The sequence below is a fragment of the Microtus pennsylvanicus genome, chromosome 13 (genome assembly GCF_037038515.1).
Source record: "Microtus pennsylvanicus isolate mMicPen1 chromosome 13, mMicPen1.hap1, whole genome shotgun sequence".
In the NCBI taxonomy this organism is placed as follows: domain Eukaryota; kingdom Metazoa; phylum Chordata; class Mammalia; order Rodentia; family Cricetidae; genus Microtus; species Microtus pennsylvanicus.
In genome coordinates, this window is record NC_134591.1 from 8,384,261 (window position 1) to 8,406,160 (window position 21,900).

At 37.6% G+C, this 21,900-nt stretch overlaps 1 long non-coding RNA gene across 3 annotated transcripts in view; it reads right to left on the reverse strand.

Annotated features, from left to right (window-relative positions):
* LOC142834207 (uncharacterized) overlaps window positions 1–17,476 on the reverse strand; it is a 76,487-nt gene extending 59,011 nt beyond the window's left edge. Inside the window, exons 1-2 of one of the 3 annotated variants that reach the window (XR_012907521.1) lie at window positions 17,389–17,455; window positions 11,609–11,672 (exon numbers count right to left, since the gene is read on the reverse strand). This is a non-coding gene — a long non-coding RNA (uncharacterized LOC142834207). Of the gene's footprint in view, window positions 1–11,608; window positions 11,673–17,296; window positions 17,364–17,388 lie in introns of those variants that run through there. The other 2 variants (XR_012907522.1, XR_012907523.1) reach the window with 2 other exon arrangements.
* Between the last annotated feature and the right edge of the window lie 4,424 nt (window positions 17,477–21,900).

Consider the following 21,900-nt stretch of genomic DNA (forward strand, 5'->3'; position numbering starts at 1 on the left):
TGGCTATAGGGTAGGGTCATTTCAGGTTCCCTCTCCTCAGTTGCTCAAGGTACTAGCTGGGAACATCTCCCTGGACACCTGCGAGCCCCTCTAGAGTCCAGTCTCTTGCCAACCCTAAGATGGCTCCCTTATTTAGGATATATATTTCTCTGCTCCCGTGTCCACCCTTCCTTTATCCCAACCATCCCATTTCCCCAAGCTCTCCCCATTCTCCCCTTCTCACGTTTCTCACCCCATTCACCCTTAGCCCCATGCCACCTCATCCCCAAGTTCCCAGGTTTTACCCTGGAATCTTGTCTACTTCCCATATCCAGGCGGATGACTATATGTTTTTCTTTGGGTTCACCTTCTTATCTAGCTTCTCTAGGATCACAAATTATATGCTCAATGTCCTTTATTTATGGCTAGAAACCAATTATGAGTGAGTACATCCCATGTTCATCTTTTTGGGACTGGGAAACCTCACTCAGGATAGTGTTTTCTATTTCCATCCATTTGCATGCAAAATTCGCGAAGTCATTGTTTTTACCGCTGAAGTGTATATATTCCACACTTTCTTCATCCATTCTTCCATTGAAGGGCATCTACATATTATTTTCGAATAACTTTGCAGACTCTCACTGTCCTTCCTTGATCCCCATCATGATGAATTGCTCCAGATAGCAAAAGATATCTAAGTAAATATGACACAAAGATATATAATATATAAACTAATTGCCTCTGCATGCTGAAGCTCTAAGTGCCGGACATCAGAAAGAGAAGATAGATGTAAACTTGATCTCTACTAACAAGTGTAATCTGGAATTTTCTATAAATGAGCTTACTCATTCTTATTTTTTGTTGCCCATGACATCTTGGTAACCTTCAAAAGCAGTAGGTATTTTTTTATCACAGTGATAAATACACACTGGGTCCAGAAATAGAGGATGCAGATAGAGCATGGGCACAACTACTGCCTGAAACCAGTGAAGTTAGTTAGTAGACCAGCAACCACATGTGTGAGCTCCTAAGTTGATGTTTGGACACATGCTAGAAGTCTCCAAGGATCTCCCTGGTGGTGCAAACAAACTGGAAACATGTAATAAAGGAAATTATTGGTGTAGATCAGCCTACTGAGCAGACTCATGGAGAAGTCACCATAGTCACTGATACTCCCACTTAATATAGAAAATCTTCATAGAGTATAATGTACCTGACCAGTTGATAATTGGTAGAACTGAAATACAAATTTGGCCTTCAGAACTTAGGTCCTATTTTAAAAAAAGATGTGTATGTATGTATGTATGTGTGTATAATTTAATAAATCTAGTTTTCAAATGCGCACACACACACATATATATATGTGTATTTATATATATTTTTTTCTATATTAAGAACAATTATATTGAGAATTCTTATGTTAAATTTCATGAACAACACTAGATTCAAAGAAAAGAATTGTCAGGTTTATTTTATCTCCCCAGATCCTTTTATGATTATATATGTATAGATGACTCTCTCTCTCTCTCCCTCTCTCTCTCTCTCTCTCTCTCTCTCACACACACACACACACACACACACACACACACTATCTCTCTCTATATATTTGTATATAGTTATATATTGTATATATATATATATAATTATATCATTTATTCCTTCAATTTCCTCCTTCCAAACTCCAATATACCACTCCATGTTCTCTTTCAAATTAATGGCCTCTTTTTCATTAATGTTTGTGACATGCACACATGTACACACACATGTGCTTAGCCTGCTACTCATGTGTATGTTTTCATGGCTTACCATGCAATATTGGACAACCAGTTGTTGATGTTCACATTATTTCATGCTGTAACTTGCTGTTTTAGTTTGCTCTACGTTGATCACCTTTTTATTGCAGTCTTAGAAAGTATATTTCATCTATTTAAACATCTAATACTGTTGAGTGTGGATCTGGAAGATTGTGATTAACATCTAACTTAATGATCACTGGAATTTTTCCAGATGTGCTTATCAAGCCTGGTGTTGAACAGAATGTCTCTGTGCCTGCCTTTGTCTGATGAAAATATTTTCTGAAGAAGCAACACCAAAGAAATATCAGTGTTGAGAAGTGTTAACATTTTTGTGAAAAATACAAAACAACTTCTATACTGCCTTTCAAAATATGTCTTACACAGTTCACAATTTAACTTTTCTAAATTTGTATCAATACACAGTATCATCATTTTTAATATTTTACTTTTCTAAATTATGGATTGTGGATGGTGTTGTAAGTGTTATTATGATTAATGGAGGTAAATAGACACAGAAAGAACATATAAGACATAAGTATTTTTAATATTAACAATTAATACAAAACTTAATTGTTAGACCTCACAAAGACTAAGAGTGTTAGCTCTACTGAAGGGTCATATTTTGTTGTTCTTAAAGCCTGAATCAAGAAACATTTTTGCAGACAATTTCATACCTGGTAAGAACTATACCTAAATTCTGAAGGAAAGTAACTTTTGATAGGCAGAATTATGGTCCACATTTACATTCTGAGATCCTGTAAATATGTCATCTTACACAACAAGAAGGCTTCATAATAAGAGTTGATGGAGGAAGGTCATTGGCTAATAAAGGAACTGCCTTGGCCCTTTTTTATTGGTTAGGACATAGGTAGGTGGAGTAAACAGAACAGAATGCCGGGAGGAAGAGGAAGTGAGCTCAGACTGGACAGCTCTCCTCTCTGGAGCAGATGCCTCAGAGAGACGCCATGCTCCCTGCTCCAGGGAAGATGCACGCTATGAAGCTCTGACCCAGGATGGACTTAGGCTAGAATCTTTCCGGTAAGACCGGTGCTATACAGATGATAAGAAATGGGCTAGTCCAGGTGCGAGAGTTAGCCTAGAAGAGGCTAGGTAGAAATGAGCCAAGCGGTGATTAAATGAATACAGTGTCTGTGTAATTATTTCGGGGCAAAAGCTAGCCGAGCAGGCAGCTGGGGTGTTGGGGACACAGCCCCGCCGCCCTTATTACTACAAATGTCGCTCAGACGTGTGGCTAACTGAGTCCACAGAAAGCCTGAGAAAGCTTGGAAAAGAATAGAGTAAAGCATGTTTCTTGTGGCAATCTCTTGGGTCTACTCTGCTTGTTAGAGGCAAGCAAGCGCCTCATCTAAGAGAGGCTTCCTGACTCAGCTTTAGCTGCAAAACCCTGCAGCTCATTAAAAGGTCCTGCCACGAAACACTTAAACAGTGTTCACAAAAAGCTGAACACATGCTTTTCGGTTTTCAGCCGTAGCAGGAAAAAAGCTGCGCCGTTTAAAAATGCTGGCTTTCTGGGCCATCCTGCCAGGGCAAACTCTGACTGTTTGAGGCAGCAGGGCTAGCTACTGAGAGAGAACTTGAGTGTTGTCTGTTGTAGCTCGCTGGCTGGCAGGGACCTTGCAGCCAGTACCTCAGCCATGAGGCTGGAAAGCTAAGGAATGGGCTACATCTAGCCTGCAAAGCCACGCCTTTAGTCCTACTGATATTGCTCAGTAATTTAAAGGCTCTTGTGGTCAGAACAAGAGAGATATACAGTAAAGAGAGATTCAAAGACAGAGAAAATTTCTGAATGGTTTAAACTGTGTTAAAAATATATGCAGACTAAAAGTTAAAATTCTTAAAGTAAACCTCTGTGACTTCAAGGTGTGGTAGCACATGCCTTTAATCCCAGTGCCTAAAAGGCAGAGACAAACAGATCTCTGTGAGTTCAAGATGTAGTAGCAAACCTTTAATCCCAATGCCTGGGAGGCAGAGACAGGAGGATCTCTGAGAGTTCAAAGACAGCCTGGTCTACAGAATTATTCCAGGTCAACGATATACGCTCAAAAAGCAAAAAGTTAACCTAGGAATGTCATAGCTTAGATTCTTAAGTGCCTAGTGATTTAAAGGCGCAAATCAAAAGTGCTCCTGGATAGTAAAAAATTGCAGATTCACAATAGGACAGATTCAGACCACTAAATGAGTCACACTGTTGGATGAATGTACGTAGGCTTGAGAGAGAGAGAAAAAAGAATATAGAGAATAAAGTTAATGCTAAAAAAAAAGGTAAAGTCTTTAAAGAGACAGAGTACAGATAGTTAAGAGATTAAAAGAAATAAAGAAAAATAAGCCACGTAAAAATGGAAAATTCACAGAGAGTCTGGATTATGTACATGGTGTTTTCTTTAAAATTTTTGACTGTGAAGGAGCTAAGTACAGAGAGACATTTCATTATATGGGCTGCCAAGTGGAACCAGAACGGATATCATGAGGGTATGACTTCAGAATTTGGGTCTAAGGATATGATGCTTTGGAGAGAGTCTTCTTTTGTTTTCACAGAGGGTGAGACTCTATGGATTTCTTCTATCCCAGTTTGGTATGATAGACCACGACCTCCCGAAAAGTTCCTGTGAACACCCTCAAAAAATTACTTCGCTCAACTGCCAACTGAGATGACCCTGGCACACAGGTTATACCATGAAAGACCTAATTAACGACGCCCCCATTCAGCAGGAAGCAGTTTGGAGAGAAAAAACTGCACCCATGTTCCCAAATATGGTTTATAAACGTTCTTTTACATTTAAAGGGGGATATGATATAGACATGAATAATTTGCATTAGTATAGATTTTGCTTTATTGATAGAGATTTAAGGTCAATTTTGTTATATGTATAAGTGTTTCTGATTTTGATTAAGGTATTGTGATTGTGTAGTTCATTTAAAAATGTACTGTATAGTTAAGAAATATAGGTTGTTAATGGATAATCATCGATAATAGTAAAGCTTGTAGTCATGTTAGTTAGATTTTCTAGATATATATAGATATATTTTAGATAGACATTCTTCATGTCTTTCAAAGTTTACAGAATAGGACATTTAATGTTTTAATAACTGAGGACTTTTCATGACAATGAGACACTCTGGTCCTGGCAGCACCAATGTACTTGAAGAGGAAGATGGGCATCGAAGAGGATCCTTATGGAGTTTGATAGCCATTTGGGCAAGAAACTGCTCTTGCCTGGACTATTGCATAAACTGGACACAGAGAACCCACAGAGAGAGGACTACTGAACTTGCCTAAGGTGAGATGATCTTTCGGGGTTCCTGATTCACAAAAGAGTCTGTGAGATATTCTGCAGGACACAACAGATAGTGACTGAACCGACTTTGAATTTTCCTGCTTTATGGAAATGTCTGCTGGATACCATGGGCCTGAAGGCTGAAGATGGATGCCCCAATGGTACAGAGGAACTTTGGGTGACTGTCCAGGCAACGAGATGTCTCTGTCATTTCTAGAGTTTTAAAAGTTGCTTTTTTCTTGTTTGCTTAGGTAGTATTGTATCTTTCTGGAGTCTTTGATGGAGTTAAGAATAGTTAGTTATAGGTATAGTTTTCCTTAGTTATGATAAAGATTATTGTAACTTTTACTTGATAACTGTTTTGTTATATGTAATTTTGCTATGTTAAAGTTAAAGCCTTCCTCTTTTTTTTTTGTTTAAACTGAAAAGGGGGAAATGATGGAGGAAGGGCATTGGCTAATAAAGGAACTGCCTTGGCCCTTTTTTATTGGTTAGGACATAGGTAGGTGGAGTAAACAGAACAGAATGCCAGGAGGAAGATTAAGTGAGCTCAGACTCGACAGCTCTCCTCTCTGGAGCAGACACCTCAGATAGATGCCATGCTCCCTGCTCCAGGGAAGATGCACGCTATGAAGCTCCGACCCAGGATGGACTTAGGCTAGAATCTTCCCGGTAAGACCGGTGCTATACAGATGATAAGAAATGGGCTCGTCCAGGTGCGAGAGTTAGCCTAGAAGAGGCTAGTTAGAAATGAGCCAAGCAGTGATTAAATGAATACAGTGTCTGTGTAATTATTTCGGGGCAAAAGCTAGCCGAGTAGGCGGCTGGGGTGTTGGGGACACAGCCCCGCCGCCCTTATTACTACAAAGAGTGACAAGACCTTTCCAAGAAATTAATAGGGAAAGAATCAGGAAAATGCATATTTTTGACTCTGAAGATGGTGAAGTCAGTCCTGAATCAAGAGAAAAGCAAAGATAGTATCCTGGAGCTTCAAGAATGAAGTAAATCTCTGGAAGCATCTACATTCAGCTTGCTAAATTAAATAACCACAACAAATTTGTGCTTCGTATGCCAGTAAATTTGGGATCAGTTATTCCCTAAGAATAGAAAACTCAAACTAACCTCATTGTGAGTGTGTTGAGTTACAAATCAATGAGTTCTTCTTTCTTTCTTTCTTTCTTTCTTTCTTTCTTTCTTTCTTTCTTCATGATGAGATATGAGCTATTCTTCTGTCTGGTCATCAAGGAGAAGGAGTTGACAAAGCAAAAGAATACTTATTGTATTTGCTTAAGGTCAATTTATACATTTTTAACAGGTATCATCTTCCCAGCATGTCCGGGTGTAATATTAAAGCCTATTTAACTTAATGAAAAATAGTATCTTAATTGTGTTTCAATCTTCATTACTTAATTGTGAAGGAGGATGAATAATTTTTCATATATTAATTAGCATCTTCAAATTTTCTAGCTTACAGCTTTGACTAATTAATCAAATGAGCTGTTTTCAGTGCGGCAATAATTTGTAAACACTCTGTACATCTTCTTAACCTTTTATTTTTTTATATCTTTTTTAATGTTTTTGTATTTAGATTTTAGGTATATTTAGACACTTGAAGAAACACACACACATATAAAGTTACCTTTTCTTTTTTAATTTATTTTTTTTCATCCCATTCCCTCATGTTCTCCTACCCACTCCCTTACTCCCCTCACCTCTTCTCTTCTACCGTCTGCACTCCCAATTTATTCAGGAGCTCTTATCTATTCCCAGGGCAGTCTATGTATGTTTCTCTTAAGGTTTTTTTGCTATCTAGCTTCTCTGGGGTTTGGGATTATAGACTGGTTATCAGTTGCTTTATGTATAATATCCTTTTATGAGTGAGTACATGCTGTGTTTGTCTTTCAGGATCTGGGTTACCTCACTCAGGGTGGGTTTTTTTTTCTAGTTCTATTCATTTGCCTGCAAATTTCAAGATGTCATTTTTTTTTCTTCTGAGTAGTACTCTATTGTGTAAATATACCACATTTTCTTTATCCATTCTTTGGTTGAGGAACATCTAGGTTGTTTCCAGATTCTGTCTATTACATATAAGGTGCTATGAACATAGTGGAGCAAATGTCCTTATGGTGTGAGTGTGAATCCTGTGGGTATATGCCCAAGAGTGGTGTCTCAAATGGGAGAAAGACACTTAAGAAATTGCTCAATATCCTTAGCCATCAGGGAAATGCATATCAAAATAACTCTGAGATACCATCTTGCACCTGCCAGAATGGCTCATATCAGAAACACTGAAGACAGCTTTTGCTGGGCAAGTTTTGGAGTAAGAGAAACAGTCATCCATTGCTGGTGGGAGTGAAAACTTGTACAGCCATTTTTGGAAATTAGTATGGTAGGTTGTTTTTTTAATTGAGAATCAATCTATCTCAAGATCAAGCAATACTACTCAATTACTTTTTCTTAATTCATATGCATATTTACTTTAGATGCAGATACATAAAAATCAGTCACAGTTTTTCCTTCTCTGTATCTACCAATATTCTGACTTCCAGATAAACAACTTTCGAAGCTATAGTTGTTTTCATTTCTATACACACCAGGATGGCTGGCCCATCTGTGTGTCTCTCATCTCACCATAGGAGCACTAAGGTTGCAAACATACATTACCCTGTTTAGATTTACATAGATTTGAACTCACAACCTTATGCTTGCCTTTCCTCCCTCTAAAGCTTCCCAGGAAGCCTCCACCTCATGTTCCTCCAATTCATGTCCTCTTTTTCCAAATTGTTATTATATATACACATATACATATATGTTTGCATACATAGGTATATATTTCTTTATGTACAGCCTGTTTATCCATATAATGTTTCTTATAAGTATATTTTTTCAGGGCGGATCATTTGGTATTGAATAACCAACAGGATATCTTTCCTTCAGAAAGATTATTCCTCTTACTCTTCGCATTCCTTGGTTCCTGGATTTCTCTCCCTTGGTTGCGGCCTTCTGAGTTTTTGCTCTTCCATGTTAGAATGTCATTTGTGTTGTCCTTACTCAAGATATGGTTAGTGAGCCATGTTGGTGACCACCATCCTTCACAATTACAGAATGAACATTGAAACACAATTCAGACATTGTTTTTCACTACAGAAAACCAAACTGATCAACATGCAGAGTTGTGGAGCCCAGTTCTAAATGATACACCTGTAAAACAACTCCTAAACTTAAGTCTCAGAGAACATTGAGGAAAAGGGTATGATGAAAGTTTATAAGCACCAGAAGAGCATGGGGTCAGACATAAGATTGAATCTCCTACATTTCTGTTTTTTTTGCCAATTATATTCTACTTTCTCATACAATTACTAAGTTTGTGCTTGTATTTTTCCCTTTAGAGATGTAATACTTAATTTTGAATATAAAGATAATAGGATTTTAAATTTTTAGATGTGAACAACAGTTTTGCCTGAAACTATGTCTAGATATTACATGCATAATTGGTATCAGTGGAAAACACGAGAGGATGCCAGATACCCCTGGAACTGTAGTTACAGATGATTGACCCTTAGCTGCCACATGGATGCTGGGGACTGAACCTACATCTTCTACAAGAGCAGAAAGATCACTTACCAATAAAGTCAGCTCTTCAATCCCAGAATTTATTTTTTGTCACCATAGAAAGCTTTTGCAAATACTATTTACTGAATAATTCATCATCTCTACATCAACTAAAAATGTCACTTCATACAGTACTGCATTTTCAATAAGGTTTTGAAACTCTTTTTGATATTATCCTCATCTACTATTTCATTGAATAAATACTGTAGTTGTATTTAGCATGGAATTATGATATAATACACACTATGACAGATCTGTCCTCATTTTTCTTCTGTTTCAGATTATCCTTATAACACTGAAACCTGAAAAAAAAATCTCCTAGATAAGTCCTAAACAAAAATGGTACTATTTCAATATTTAAAAAAAATAGGAAAAGTCCTGGAAAGTGAATAAAATGAGGGAAGCTTCAAAAGGAAGTCAGAATGCAAAAGGCATTTTCCCTGTTCTGTCTTTTATTGGGATGATAATTTATAATTATGCTGCCCTTCAAAAAACTTAAAATGAAGTCAGTCCCTCTCAACTTCTACACACACACACACACACACACACACACACACACACACACACACACCAAAGATTGTTGTGGGGCAACTGCTGGCCTAGGAAGGTCAGAAAGAAGATTAGAGAAGAGCCACAAATTGTGCTAGGGATATACCCAAGTTCCTTTGACCACAGATACATACATAGTCAGTGCAAATGTCAAGCAGTCTTTTTTAAATTAATTAATTTATTTATTAAAGATTTCTGCCTCCTCCCTGTCACCGCCTCCCATCCCCCCCCCTCCCCCGATCAAATCCCCCTCCCTCATCAGCTCGAAGAGCAATCAGGGTTCCCTGACCTGTGGGAAGTCCAAGGACCACCCACCTCCATCCAGGTCTAGTAAGGTGAGCATCCAAACTGCCTAGGCTCCGAATCAGGAGCAGAAAGAGAGAGAGAGAGCATGATCAAGGAACTCAGGACCGCAAGGGGTGCACCCACACACTGAGACAATGGGGATGTTCTATCGGGAACTCACCAAGGCCAGCTGGCCTGGGTCTGAAAAAGCATGGGATAAAACCGGACTTGCTGAACATAGCGGACAATGAAGACTACTGAGAACTCAAGAACAATGGCAATGAGTTTTTGATCCTACTGCACGTACACGTATTGGTTTTGGGGGAGTCAAGCAGTCTTTTTAAACAGAGACGAAACACAGAAACACAAAACTTCAACCAGTAACTGATGAAAGCTGATGCAGAGATCCACAGCCAAGCACTGGGCCAAGCCTCAGTAGTCCAGTTGAAGAGAGAGAGGAGGGATTATATCAACAAAGGGATTCAAGATCACGACAAGGGAACCCACAGAAACAGCTGACCTGAGCTTGTAGGAGCTCACATACTCTGGACCAGCTTCTAGAGAGCCAGCATGGGACTGAAGTCTGCATATAAGTGTCAACGGTATAGCTTGGTTTGTTTGTGGGGCCTGTAGCAGTGGGACCAGGATCTGGCCCTGACACATAGGAACCTATTCCCTATGGGGGGACACCATGCCCAGCCTTGATGCAAGGGTGAAGAGTTTTAGTTCTGCCACAATTCGATATGCCTTGCTTTGTTGACTATCATGGGAAGCCTTACCCCTTCTTAATGGAGATGGAGGAGAAGTAGATTGGGGGGTTATAAGGGAGGTGGGGGGAAGAGAACAGGAGAAGAGGAGGAAGGGGAGACAGTGGTTGGTATGTAAAATAAATAAACAAAATTTAAAAAAGAGGGGAACAGAACTGTATCTTCAAAAAAGAGAAAAAATGTATTGCCAATATATACATAGACATTAACATCATTAACCAAAGACTAGTAAATCAAACATGATATTTTTAAATTAATAAGATCATCTGAGAAATATGCATATTGTATCATCATTGTGCAGTTTTGTAAATTCCTCTGCTAACAACTCCAGTGCAAGCGTTGGCGTTCCCGCTGCTTCTCTTCAACACTGCTCTGGAAACCATAACTAGATGCAAAAATAACTAAGAGACTCAGTGATAAGAAAGGAATAAGTTAATTCATGTCTCACAAGATGACATTATGTTCTATGCAAAAAAATCACAAGGAAACTATGAAGCTATTAATAAACAACAAGCAAATTTGACAAGGTTACCAAATAGATTGCATTATCTAAAAATAACAGCTGTATCAACTACATGTGTATAAGAATAAGCAAAAATCTACATCACTAGTATAAAATCCTAATGAGAAAGTGGAAAAGGATGCATTCTTGTTCATTGATAGTGGGACTGTAAAATGATTGTCATCTTAGGAATTTGATGATTTCTTGCAAACTTAACAAACACTCCAGGAACCAGAACTTGCTATTTCCCTAAAATAGCTCAAAATTGTGCCAACACTAACTTAGCAGATGAATGTTTAGAGTATTTTATTTTATAGTTTCAAAACATCAGAGCATCCAAGCCATTTTTTCAGCAGGTAAATAGGTAAATAAACTCTGATACACATGGCCAATGGAGCTTGCACAGAGCTGAAACAAAACAAGTTATTGAGCCATGAAAGGGCATGAAAGAAACATAAATGCATATTACTAAGTGAAAGAAGGCATTTCAGATTGCTACAGACTGGTTTTCTTTAGTAGATATTCTGGAAACTGCAAAACTCTGAAATGAAAAGATCAGTGAATACAGCATTGAAAGGTAAGATAAATGATGTGTGGAACATATAGAATTTAGGGAAATGAAAATGTGCTCTATGGCATTGTGGCAGTGAGTTGTGTCCTTATATACACTTACAAAAACTCTTAAAATGTAAAAAAGCAAGTGTGAATATTAACACAGACACCACTGTAGCAATAATTTATTTGTATTTTAACAAATAAAGCTTTCTTGTAGATCAGAATGCAAAGCTAAGCCACTAATCGCCAAAGAGTAGTGGCACATACCTTTAGTCGCAGGACTTGGGAGATAGAAGCCAATGGATCCCTGTGAGTTCAACATTACCCTGGACTACACAAGACAAAACAAGAAACAGATTGAGGTGGTGGTGGCTCACACCTTAATCCAGTATTCACACACATTTAATCGCAGCACTAGGGTGGTGGAGACAGGAGCCATATAGCTGGGTAAAGAGGAATATAGGGGGGAAGAGATGGGAACTTACTATAAGGTAGAACCTGAGCTTTGGTAGATACACAGTGCAGTATAGGCAGCCTGAGGATCACCTCTTCAATCTAAACACTAATAGTGGTAAAAGGTCTCTCTAGTGGATTTCTTTTTTTTTTAAAGATTTTTTAAAAAATATTTTTTATTTATTATGTAAACAATAATATGTAAAAATTATGTAAACAATGTCTAAGTGTATGCCTGCAGGCCAGAATGCAACAAACCTCATTACAGATGGTTGTGACCCACCATGTTGTTGCTGGGAATTGAAATTAGGACATTTAGAAGAGAAAGCAATGATCTTAACTGCTGAGCCATCTGTCTAGCCCCTCTAGTGGAATTCTTATCTGTTTCTCAGATCCTCAGGCAAGTTTTATTTATTAAAATACAAATAAAATGGTAGAGCCACTCATACATGTGTGCCACACAAACAGCCCCACTTCTAGGCACAGAGCTGGTCCAAGTTGCCATAAAGCAAGCCACAGTACGCTGCTCACAAACCCCATCCAAATATCCAGTCTCCTGGAAGAGCCAGAGTTCACACTGGCAGTACAGCCCAGAAAGTCAATATTTCAAAATGGAACGACGTTTTTCTTGCTATGGATGAAACAGGAAAACCTCTCTTAAAGGAGCTGAGGCATGCTGTCAGCAAAATGATGGCTACTAAGAAGCCGTGCTTATCTCTGTTCTTTTGTGTCTAAAATTACTTTTTAAGCTTTCTCAGGTTTTAAGTGGATTTTAGTTAGCCACATTGGCCAATAAAAGCAACACTTAGGTAGAAGGACCTCCCACACCACTGATCCTGGATGCTGACCATGGGAGAGAATCTCTCTCTCTCTCTCTCTCTCTCTCTCTCTCTCTCTCTCTCTCTCTCTCTCTCTCTCTCTCTTTCGTGTGTGTGTGTGTGTGTGTGTGTGTGTGTGTGTGTGTGTGTGTGTGTGTGGAGTGGGAGTTAAGGAACATATGAGAAATCTTGCAAGCTTCCCAAATGTTTCTGCAAATCTCAAACTAGTCTACAAGAACAAGATGACTAAAATGGCTATATATTGTGAAAACTCATGGAGATGAAGCCTTATGCCTCTACCAGCTTCTATACACATAACATTATTTATAGAAAGTATATTTGTGGCCTGGCAGTGGTGGCACATCCCTTTAAACCTAGCACTCAGGAGGCAAATGGATCTCTGTGAGTTCAAAGCCAGCCTGATCTATAAGAGCTAGTTTCAGGACAGGCTCCAAAGTCAAAGAGAAACCCTGTCTCAAAAAACAAAAACAAATAAAATGTATTATGCATACAACTATGCACAAGACAGAAAATGGAATCAAAAGAAATTGGTCTTACAACTACATCAACTTGTAAAATACAAAACATTTATCAATATATGTGCATGAACTCTGTCTGCCCTTAGAAACAAAAATAATTGCTGAGAAAAATGAATGGGATTAAATTATCAAGACCCTTGTACATTAGGAATAGAATTGACCAATAGATTAATACAATTTGGAATCTAGAAATAGCACAATAATTATAGTATAATTTGCTTAAATTTTAGCAAAAGTATCAGAGAAATCCTGTATTTTAAGGAAATGCATTTGAGATGGGTCATTGAATAAAACATGCAAGCAAAAATTGTAAAACTTCTTAGAAACAACTATAAACACTTATTTTTGTGATTGAGCATAAACAAGTTCCTGAAACAGTCATTAGAGCGTAACTGTGGCATAGAAAGCATGATTATGAGACTTTTTCCAAATTAATTTTCTCAAAAGTTGTTGTCGATTGTGACATAGACTATGAGAAACTGTTCAGTAAATGACTCCTTATTGTCCTTGAGTTTATAATTATAATATTTATACCTTACCTTTCCTTTTTTCACATCTTCCATCCACTCCTCCTTGATATTTTTCAGATTAGTGTCCTCTGTTTGCTAGTTTTTACTATACTGATATATGTATACATATATGCATTTACATTAATAAATATAGACTATTCACACTATACTAAATGTATATATATTCTATAGGGTGACCTTTTGACATTGTACAACCAATTCATGTGCTCTTCCCTGGGTAAGTTCACTTCTTCCATTCCTAGCATTTATTGGTTACTTATTGTTTTTTGTGTAAAATGGAAGATTTATGGAATTTTCTCTGTCTAGTTTGGCGAGCTCACTGTGTCATCCTTGTTCAGCTCACATTTGGGCAGCCATGTTGGGGAAATTTTATAAGTATGGCTTCTAATATCACTAGGAGACACAATCTCCCAGAAAAAATTATCATCTCACTCATAATTTTTCTGTCCATCTTTTGAAACAATCTATAAATAATGTCCTTTTACTCTCAGGTAAGTACAGTCTTTATCCTTCATCACTGCTCAATAAACTCCTGTCAATTGTTACGTCTTGGAAACTTCTTGAAACAGAGACCTTTATAGAAAACCACAACCAATCAAAATACAGAGTTGTGTAACTCGGTCCCATTGGATACAAAACACCCTGGCACTTAAACAAAACACTCTGGTTCAGTAAAGGACCCTTATCAAAGCATATAAATTACTAGTTATCTTTTATCCAAGCATACAAATTATTCTTTTTATGGAAAACCAAAAACAAACATTTCAATAAATGTTAAGACAAATATCAGTGTTAAAGAGATAGCCGAGTCTTTGAAGAGACTGCCATGCAAGCATGGGTGCCTATGTTTGGATGCCCAGAACTCACGTAAAAATTAATGAGAATTATCAGTGACTTCAAGCCCAGAACTGTGTAATGGAGCAATCTTACAAATCATCTAGCCAGTCAGTCTAACTGAGTATGTGAGCCCCAGGTTCAAAGAGGGACACTGTCTCAAACAATAGCGCACAAAAACAAAAAAGCAAATGAAACTCAGATAAAGAGTGACTGATGAGGATGTCTTACATCATCAACCTCAGGTCTTTGCATACAGTTACCCCTCACATACAAATCACTGATCACTTTGAAGAAAATGCTTAGTGTCATTAGAAATTTGTCAAAATGAAGAAAAATGTATCTTTTACATTTGATAGAGAATAAAATGATAGAACTGTTATGAGAGCAATTTCTGACAGATTCCAAGAAAGACACCTATATACGTAACATAGGAACCAAAAAATGCCCAGTCATGAAATTAATTAGAAGAGATGAGGAGATGGCTTTATGTATAAGAATGCCTGCTATGCATGGATGAGGACCTGTGTCTAGATCTTCATCATTCATGTGAAACCTGAGTATGGCTGTGTGTTCCCATAGTCCCAGTGTTAAGGACTGGATGAGACACAGAAAGATTAGAAAGATTTCTGGGGCTTGCTAGGCAGCCACACATACACACACAGACACACAGACATACACACAAACTTACAGAGAGAGAGAGAGAGAGAGAGAGAGAGAGAGAGAGAGAGAGAGAGAGAGAGAGAGGAAAAGAGAGGAAAAGAGAGGGAGGTAGGGAGGGAGAGAGTTGGGGGAAACCAATTAATTGAAGAAAACACCCAACACCCACCTCTGATCTCTGAATACATCCACAAGGGCATGTACACACACAAAGACAGAAAAGCACATAGGCAAACACACAAATACACTCACAAAGGCTAGCACATAAATTATCATGGGGAAATTACTGTAAAACTGAACTGATCTCAATGTCCATCAGATGAGTAGCACATAAAGCAATATAGTACACACAATGGAATACTATGCAGTGTTTTAAAAAAGGATGAAGCAAGGATAATTTACAACTCTAAACTTGGTGGGAAAAAAATCTTACTTTTTTGTGATATCTTATTGATAATTTCAGGTGATTGTTTATGGTAAATTTCATAATCAGGATAAAAGCTTTAGAAAAAATAGGTATAGCTGGGGACTTGGTGAACCCAGAAACTAAGTAAAAATAGGTACTATGAGACAACCTGCGATGATATGGATGTTCTTTATCTTTAGAAGTGTGTGGATTGTGTAGCACAACACACTTGTCAGTTCTCAGCACATACCTCAAAACTGCCACATTCCACTGCATGAAAATTTTACAACAAAAAGTAAAGGGGGGCCCATCTAATCCTAGAGGTACAATAGGTTCTAAAGTATCGAAACTGAAAACTCCTTCAGCTTTTTACTACAAAATCATACTTTAAAATATGTTACTAAATAGATGGGCATACATGCTGTAAAGTAAACATCAGTAAAATGTCAATGGTACGTCCTCAAAAGGATAAACGCAGAATCTGGAGGGTGTAACTCAGTCGCACAACTTACCTGGCAAGATTAAGGTCCTGGGCTTGAACCCTACTAGTAAAACCAGAAACAAAGCCCCAAGCAAAAGCAAAACACACAAGCAAAAACTTGCAATACCATCATGGGATAAAGAAATTCCTCTCTTGTACATAAACAATATGCAGATGAAAATATGACCAAATATTATACACAAATGTACATAATTATATTATTTGTAAAGGTACAAAAGTAGACACACTTGTTTTTAATAGTTGTATATGGATACTTATTCTGTATATTCATATATCATTCAACAAAGTAATTGAAAATTGGCATGGTGTTTTGGATGTAATATATTAAATATAATAGAACTAATTTCTATGATAGGTTCAGAGATTTATGACTGAACCAAAGATCATTGAATTGTACACATCAGAGAGGTGAGTTGTGTAAACTCAATTTGAGTAAGTGCCTTCGTATGGAAGTTTCTATTATAACATCTTGATTGTGGTTGCAAATCTGTAGTCTATTTTGCTATATACTTGAAAACTTTTTAAAACAAGGCAATATTTATAAGATCTTGATTGCAATTATCTTGTGTTTAGAGATAACATACACAACCCGGTTATCAGTGCCACAGAGATGTTTTAGCTAGAAAAGACCACCTGCTATTGCAACAACATCTATTCTAGCATCTTGATAAGCATAATCTAAGACCTCTAGAGATCAGGCATTGGCAAAACCCACTGTACTATCCTTGCTGAGCTCTGGAAACTGAAAAAGATTTTTCTTGCATACTTCTGAAACAAAAGTCATGTTCCTCTAGCTCACTAGAACTTGTACTTAACCTCCTGGAACTCCATTTTGTACTTTATCTTACCCCCAAATCAAGGAAGCCCCCCTAGTTTTTCCAGCTTCATATGTCTTATCTTTTCAAATTTTTTTTCACATTTACAAGATTCCAAGGTATTCCCCTATCTTGTTTACTTGTCTTTGAAATTATTTACTATTTCCAGAATATGCAAATATTCCAAGATATGAGTAGTATTACCCAGGTAAGGTTTGATTACCACAAACTAGACAGGAATGATTTCATTCTACATCTAAGGCATTTTACTTCCATTAATACAAGACAGAATTACAATAGATTTTCTAGGCAACCATAGCTCACTGCTATTGGACTTTAAACACGTCAGCCTCTATTTCCATGCATAACTAAATATGCCATGTTTCTTCTATCTTTACCTGAAATGTTCTTTTTAAAAATTCAAGGACTTTCCTCAGCAAGTGTTTGCAGAGTGCTAAGTGTCTGGATGCCTGGTTTAGTGGCCACCTACCTCTGAGAAAGCTGCTTCTCTAGATTTGCGTCATTTTCATGATGAATAAAGCATGGAGAATCGCTCTCAGCTGGTAGCGATATTCATAGACTTCCCAGATTGGAAAAGACCTTAAAAGACCTGCTCATCCCTCCTCCTGTCACCAGGCATGATGATAGCTACACTTATCCTCTCCAGAGAGAGGGCAGCAGCTGTCACCAATCTCTCTGGATCTCCAGGCTGTCCCTTTATGACCCAAGTCTCAGGTTAGCATATTCCTGTTGATTAAGAGTTTTGAGAGCCTTGGATGAATGCAGTACTGAAATTACCAGGAAGTAGTGGAAATAATTCGCCTGCACTCAGCGTCTTCTGCCTATAGCATCTGCCAAGTGAAGGGAATTGTGTGCAGGCAGAGATGCTGTGCTTGCTATGGCGATGATGGGGCCTGGAGATCCTACACCATGGCCAGATAATTGCTTATTTCCAGACATCCACATGCGGGGAATGCTCTGAATAGAACTCCACTTACCCACAGGCTTCCCAAACCACTGAAGGATCCGCTCCGTCTAAGGAAAGTAGGACTGTACAGTACCTGATAGAGGGTCATTTTCCTCTTGGATCAGATGGAGCCAGAGACCTACATACTTTTATTGACAAGAGTTGTACATTCGCAATTTGGGGAGGGTTTTGTGTTCCCTTGATCTTAAAATTATATTTATGTTGGTTTTATAACTTTTGCAATGCATTTGCCAGTTACCATATAGTAGAACTAGTGGCGAGGGAGGGGTTTTTAGACTCCCAGACTGGCCCTTACAGAGCCAGAAAACATTAACTACAGTAATGAGTATTAACTACAGTAGTGTTTTTAACATATATGCATAATTTGTTTGTTTGCTATTGAGAATTCTACCTCCACGTAATGGAGCTTGAGTGCCCTCTCCTTGAGTTTAGATAGCATTTACCAATTTTTTTCTATCAAAGAAATTATGAAAAAGACCACAAAATAATATTCCAATGGCAAAAAAAAAAAAACATGGCAGACACTGCCTGCACCAAGCAATGAGTCAGCAGAAACAGCAATAAGGATAATGAATACCAAGTATCACATCCACACAGTTCCTGACTCAGAAGACACCCACATGGTTATTTTATTTTGATGTGTTTGTATGCGCGTGTGTGTATGTGACTGACTGAGTGTGTGTGTATTATATTGTTTGTATCTGTCACACACATGTGATTGTGCAGGTATCTGCAGCCATGTGTGCACATAAAAACTGTAAGGGGATGTTGGGTTTCTTCCTCTATGACTTTCAACCTTATATCCTTGAGACAAGATCTATCACTGAAATAGAAGCTCACACTTTCTATTAGGCTGGTTTCCCAGCAAGTTCCTAGAATTAATGTGTTACAGCCCTACAATGCAGGGGTTAGTATATATACAATGGCCATGACTGAGTATTTTCATGCATGTCAGGGTTTTTAACTTAGCTTTATATACTTACACAAGAATTGTTCTTAGCCATGCGGTCATATATCTCTATCTCCCCTCTTTAAGTGCACACTTTTAAAAATGCAATTTTTGATGTCTTTTCATTCTTTTTTATATTTAATTTTTTAATTTTGTGTATATGCATGTTTTGTATGTTTGCCTGTGTACCTCCGTGCCTGGTGCCAGCAGAGGCTAAAGGAGTGAAACAGACACCCTCTAAACTGGAATTAGAGAGACTTGCGAGCTTTCATGTAAGTCCTGGGAACTGAATCCACATCCTAAAGAAGAGTAGCCAGGGCTCTTAACTGTTGAACTACTTCTCCAGAACTGATAATTTAAGATTTGCAAGAATTTTATCTTTGAACTTGTGTTTTGTGAATAACTTGCAATAAGAAAATAGACCACATCTTTTAAGCATAGGAGATATATGCAACATGAATGTGTAGAATTCCTTGTCATCTGATTATACAAAAGTCTATAGTTGTAGGAGGCCACTAGTTAGTTCTTGGCCCTGAAATAATCACACAGAAACCATATTATTTGCAATACTGTTTGGTCAATATCTTAAGCATATTTTTGGCTAACTCATATCCTAAATTAACTTATTTCCATTAATCTGTATATTGGCATGAGGGTGTGGCTTACCAGATAAAGTTCTGGCATCTGTTTCCATTGGGGCTACATGGCTTTTCCCTGTGTCTGCCTTCTTTCTCCCAGCATTCAGTTTAGTTTTCCCCTCCTAGCTCTATTCTGCTAAGCCACTGGGCAAAACAGCTTCTTTATTAACCAATGGTATTCATAACATACTAAGGGGAATTCTATATCACCTCCCCTTTTATGTTTAAATAAAAAGGAAGGTTTTAACTGTAACATAGTAAAATTACATATAACAAGACATGTATCAAGTAAGAATTACAATATCTACTTTATCTTTTATCATAACTAAAAAAACACTAAATTATTACTATCTACTCTTCAACTCCATCAAAGATTCCAGAAGGATATAATATTACCTAAGTAAACAGGAAGTGCTGTGTAAGCAACTTCCAAGCTCTAGAATTGACATCTAGCTGCCTGAACAGTCACCCAAAATTCATCTTCTACAGGCCCATAGTACCCATCAGAATTTTTTATGAAGCAGGAAATTTCAAAGACAGTTCCACCTATTTCAGAAGTTTGTCAGTCACTTTCTTCTGTGTCCTACACAATGTTTGGCAGACATATTTATATTTAAAACTGTCAATGATAAATGATAAAATTCACCAGAATAATTATTGTTTACATTTATAATGGCACTGAAGAGCAACTAAAGACTAAGACAAACTACAAGAGAAATTGTGAACAGAAAAGGCAATACTTATAGTATTTATTCTTTTCTATTTTTCCTGATGTTTGGGGAAGGGGATTGTACAACTTCATCTTGTACTGGTCCTCCAAAATTATGTACCCAGCTTTGTATGCAGTCCTGTTTGGTATTTCTTTCAAAACACTTAATTTCAACATAATAGTCAATGAATATCAAACTATCAAACAAATCAAATGTGTGACCACATCATATTACCTGAAACATAATCTTCACATTCTCAAGGCTATGGAAGGCAGATAAAGCCCCAGTGATGATCATAGAATGAAGAAGATCATGTGATAAAGAATAAATCATTCAATCTGATGTCAAATGCTTAGATTTCTTCTTTATACTTTGAAGGAACCTATGATCCATGGGAATGAACAAAGCTTGCCCAAGGTAGTGAAATAACTCAGCAATAAAGATGCCTTAGCATCCACCTTCCCAAAATGCCAGGCCCAGCTACATACATTTTTGCCTCATGAATTTTCTCATCCTATAAAAAAGACTGGCAGAAAATCAAAGGAAAGAATGAAAACTGCCCAATATCCTTCAGAAATTGCATGAACTGCCTTTGCTTTGGAAGATTTAAGACCCTTGAAATGGTCCACTCTTAGTTGTCCCACGTCCAGCACTATCACCATCTCCTGGAAACTTATTTGAAACATAAAGTATTTGGTCCCATCCCAGAAGAACTAAATTAATAACTCTAGAGTTCTGATTAATGAGACTTCTGGATAATTGTGTTATTTACTAGAGACAAGCAGGACTATAGCATGGCAGATTCAAAGATAGAGAAAGATGTGTTACCAATAGCAACAATCCTGCCAGCAGTCTGGGCTGCTTCAGTTGCATTGTTTGTTCCATTAGGCACCTGGTTTCCTTTTTCCTTAATAGACTTATTTTCTATTAGCATATGAATTGAGAGGAGCAGGTGAGAGGAGCATTTCCAGCTGGAGCAGGGTCAGCATCTTGTCTTGGACTACTTTTGATCTATTCTCTTTTATCTAGATGGAGGAGTGCCATATGGATTCTCAGTATAAAAAAGGTTAGTGCAGAAAATATAGAGGATTATTTATGGGTATGAGAGATTTTGCATATTCTGTTCTCTTTTTTATTGATTTAATGTTTTTACCCTAGCACAGTTGTGTCACTAATGTTTTCAAATCACTTGTTTTCCTGTGATAGGCTTGTGATACTCTCTTTGATTTCCCTTTGATGCTAGAATCTATTTTTCAGTCCCTAATATTGTTGGTGAGACCATGATGCCTTGGATTGACCAATAAAATATTGGCATCTGTGACGTGGGACTCTAAACTTATTTATTAAATCTACATTTGTTTACAATGAAAGAAAAATGCCATTAAACTAGTGGTATAAGTCATAGATTTCTGATATCTAATGCAGTTGGAAAGTTCAAGGTCAAGTTAATGAAAAATGCAGTATCTAGAAGGTATTCTTCTTGGTTTGAAGATGATTTCTCTCATGCTCACATGTCACAGAAAAAAAGGGGCAGGGAAGGGAGAGCAGAATAAGATTCAACTGGAAGATAGGGAAAAGAGGAGGGGGTACAAGAATAGAGGGTATAAGAATGATGAAGGAAAAGAAGGGAGCAAAGGAGAGAAGATAAAAAAGAGGAGAGGAGGAGAGGAGAAGAGAACAGAGAAGAGGAGAGGAGAGAAGGGAAGGGAAGAGAAGG